Source organism: Nerophis lumbriciformis, linkage group LG10 (assembly GCF_033978685.3).
Source record: "Nerophis lumbriciformis linkage group LG10, RoL_Nlum_v2.1, whole genome shotgun sequence".
In the NCBI taxonomy this organism is placed as follows: Eukaryota; Metazoa; Chordata; class Actinopteri; order Syngnathiformes; family Syngnathidae; genus Nerophis; species Nerophis lumbriciformis.
Genome location: NC_084557.2, coordinates 30,929,402 through 30,933,867, shown reverse-complemented (window position 1 = coordinate 30,933,867; position 4,466 = coordinate 30,929,402).

Here is a 4,466-nt window from a genome sequence, read left to right as displayed (position 1 = left end):
AACATGGACTTTAGTTGCAGTCCATTTGGTTACAGTTCCATTTTTTAATGCATTCCAGTGCATCTGTCTGTATACAGTATGACTGTATGTCTGCAGCAGATACAAAGATGTGTGTGTGTGTGTGTGTGTGTGTGTGTGTGTGTGTGTGTGTGTGTGTGTGTGTGTGTGTGTGTGTGTGTGTGTGTGTGTGTGTGTGTGTGTGTGTGTGTGTATGAAGCTAAAAAAAACAGGAAAGTAGAAATTGCAGAGCAAATGTGACTTTGAAGGGAGCTGGAGCTTTCAGAGCTGTTCCTTTCAAAGAACCGCTCAAAAGACTGGCTCTTTTATTTTACTGCTTTATTTAAATTAAGAAAAACAATCAAAAGTACAGTAGTATCAAAATGTGGATCAGAATTATTTAAATTTAAACAAACAGTATTGTTTTCATAGGAATTGTTCTGAAATATTAATTATAATTGTAGGGCGGTATAGCTCGGTTGGTAGAGCGGCCGTGCCAGCATCTTGAGGGTTGCAGGTGCGATCCCCGCTTCCGCCATCCTAATCACTGCCGTTGTGTCCTTGGGCAAGACACTTTGCCCACCTGCTCCCAGTGCCACCCACACTGGTTTAAATGTAACTTAAATATTGGGTTTCACAATGTAAAGCGCTTTGAGTCACTTGAGAAAAAGTGCCATATAAATGTAATTCACTTCACTATTTTTGTTGTGTTTTCATTGCAAACATTCAAGATGGTGCCATGACCCCATGCTTTGACAAAGACATCATCATTTAGAATGTTCCCTTATTTAAAAAAACAACAACGTTGTATCGCAAGACCGTTTGAACAATTACAGACAAAAGTACACAAATAAGTAAAAACAAAATGTATATATGTATATAAAAAGTGTAAATTAAATTAAAATAAAAAACTAGAGCACGATTACAATTGTTTAATACAAAACTGTACTACCCTACCTGGGGCTTGACCTACCGGTACTTCAGAACAATAAACCACATAAGTGAATCCAAATTGATGAATAAAAAAATACTACTAACAACAACAAAAAAAAGATAAAAAAGGGATTTCAATTTTTTTTAGTCCACTTGCCGGTAAGATAATGTTGTATCTGCATGTGCATAAAAAAAACGATTCCCAAGTGAACTAAAAGTTACTAAGTTACTAAAGTTACTAAAACAGCCTTCTTTCATATCTGTAATATCGCTACAATTCGATCATTATTCATACATTCGTTACATCTCGTCTCGATTACTGTAACGTGTTATTTTTGTGTCTCCCTATGTCTAGCTTCAAAATATTACAGTTGGTACAAAATGTGGCTGCTAGACTTTTGACAAGAACAAGAAAGTTTGATCATATTACGCCTATACTGGCTCATCTGCACTGGCTTCCTGTGCACTTAAAATGCAACTTTAAGGTTTTACTACTTATGTATAAAATACTAAACGGTGTAGCTCCATCCTATCTTGCCGATTGTATTGTACCATATGTCCAGGCAAGAAATTTGCATTCTAAGAACTCAAACTTATTAGTGATTCCCAGAACCCAAAAACAGTCTGCGGGCTATAGAGCGTTTTCTATTCGGGCTCCAGTTCTCTGGAATGCCCTCCCGGTAACAGTTAGAGATGCTACCTCAGTAGAAACATTTAAGTCCCATCTTGTGCATGTCTCCCTGAGGGCTCGTTTCCCTAGCCTGTCCCTGATTGGCAGCCTGGCACACATGGTTGCAGTGGCCAATCAGGTTACTATTTATGCCTGCCTCGCCCTCCAGTCATGGCTCGATGATTGTTTTCTTGTTTTCTGTTTCAATATTCCCCGCATGTGCACTTACCAGTTGCACTATTTCTTTTTGACATTAAAGTCATGTTTTCCTGCGCTATGCCTGCCATCTCTGCATCTTGGGGTTCAAGACCAACAGAACCTGACACTCCCTGCATTATGAAATAACAAATAAGATAAAATCAGCGATTTGTTGCAGTCAAAGAATTGTTCTTAAATCCAACATTAAAGTGCGTAGACTTACCAAAATGTCCTTTTTTGTTCATGGGAGAATGTTATTTACAAACCCCGTTTCCATATGAGTTGGGAAATTGTGTTAGATGTAAATATAAACGGAATACAATGATTTGCAAATCATTTTCAACCCATATTCAGTTGAATATGCTAAAAAGACAACATATTTGATGTTCAAACTGATAAACCTTTTTTTTTTTTACAATTATCATTAACTTTAGAATGTTATGCCAGCAACATGTGACAAAGAAGTTGGGAAAGGTGACAATAAATACTGATAAAGTTGAGGAATGCTCATCAAACACTTATTTGGAACATCCCACAGGTGAATAGGCAAATTGGGAACAGGTGGGTGCCATGATTGGGTATAAAAGTAGATTCTATGAAATGCTCAGTCATTCACAAACAAGGATAGGGCGAGGGTCACCACTTTGTCAACAAATGTGTGAGCAAATTGTTGAACAGTTTAAGAAAAACCTTTCTAAACCAGCTATTGCAAGGAATTTAGGGATTTCACCATCTACGGTCCGTAATATCATCAAAGGGTTCAGAGAATCAGGAGAAATCACTGCACGTAAGCAGCTAAGCCCGTGACCTTCGATCCCTCAGGCTGTACTGCATCAACAAGCGACATCAGTGTGTAAAGGATATCACCACATGGGCTCAGGGACACTTCAGAAACCCACTGTCAGTAACTACAGTTGGTCACTACATCTGTAAGTGCAAGTTAAAACTCTCCTATGCAAGGCGAAAACCGTTTATCAACAACACCCAGAAACGCCGTCGGCTTTGCTGGGCCCGAGCTCATCTAAGATGGACTGATACAAAGTGGAAAAGTGTTCTGTGGTCTGACGAGTTCACATTTCAAATTGTTTTTGGAAACTGTGGATGTCGTGTCCTCCGGACCAAAGAGGGAAAGAACCATCCGGATTGTTATAGACGCAAAGTTGAAAAGCCAGCATCTGTGATGGTATGGGGGTGTATTAGTGCCCAAGGCATGGCTAACTTACACATCTGTGAAGGCGCCATTAATGCTGAAAGGTACATACATATGTTGCCATCCAAGCAATAAGCAGGGACGCCCCTGCTTATTTCAGCAAGACAATGCCAAGCCATGTGTTACATCAATGTGGCTTCATAGTAAAAGAGTGCGGGTACTAGACTGGCCTGCCTGAAGTCCAGACCTGTCTCCCATTGAAAATGTGTGGCGCAATATGAAGCCTAAAATACCACAACGGAGACCCCCGGACTGTTGAACAACTTAAGCTGTCCATCAAGCAAGAATGGGAAAGAATTCTACCTGAGAAGCTTAAAAAATGTGTCTCCTCAGTTCCCAAACGTTTACTAAGTGTTGTTAAAAGGAAAGGCCATGTAACACAGTGGTGAACATGCCCTTTCCCAACTACTTTGGCACGTGTTGCAGCCATGAAATTCTAAGTTAATTATTATTTGCAAAAAAAAAAAAAAGTTTATGAGTTTGAAAATCAAATATCTTGTCTTTGTAGTGCATTCAATTGAATATGGGTTGAAAAGGATTTGCAAATCATTGTATTCCATTTATATTTACATCTAACACAATTTCCCAACTCATATGGAAACAGGGTTTGTACTATAATCTGAACCCAGGTGACTCTGTTATCGACTGCTGATAAGTACAAAGTATAACTCACCTCTCACCCTAATAAATGGGAGGCTCCAAATCCTCTCTGTCCAGCAAAGGAAACTACAATTGACAGATTTTTATTAGATGTTTTAATGTCACGGACACATTTTATTTTTACACAAAATCTGAAAACAGAGGTAATGACATAAGACACAATTTTATTTTAACTTCAGACTTGTGAAGTTTTTCAGCAACCTGGAAGCAGATTGTGAGTAAAAAACACAACCATAACAATTTGTATACTCTGGTTTGGAATAAATGTACGCTCAAAGTAACTAACACTAACAAAAATATTTAGATTTTAGATTAACCCTCGCTTCACAAATGAGCCATATTCATGTGTATGCACATGGGATTTCATGTCCTCATTTGACTTGCTTTCCCAAGGCAACACTTCCTGTCCTGGTCTGTGTCTGGACCTTGTCCTTAGAATCTGTTGCTTTTTTTAAATAAAACCTTTTCTGCAATAACCTGACTCCTCCAACTCTTATCTTAGGATACATAAATTACCTTCCTGGTCTCTGTGCCTGGCCTTGTGAGATTCTTGACTTACATGACCTGTGAGTAAGTTCTCGATAAGGCAAACTGGCTCCCTAGATAACGAATACACTTTTGCATCATAGCTAGGGCTGTCAAACGAATAATTTTTTAAATCACAAATAATTCCATTTTGTTCATAGTTCACTCGAAATTAATCACCATTAATCGCAGATCGATCTCATTTTTTATCATTAATAAGTGTACCATAAAATGATCATTTTCAGGTTTTTAAAACTATGACTGAACAATATG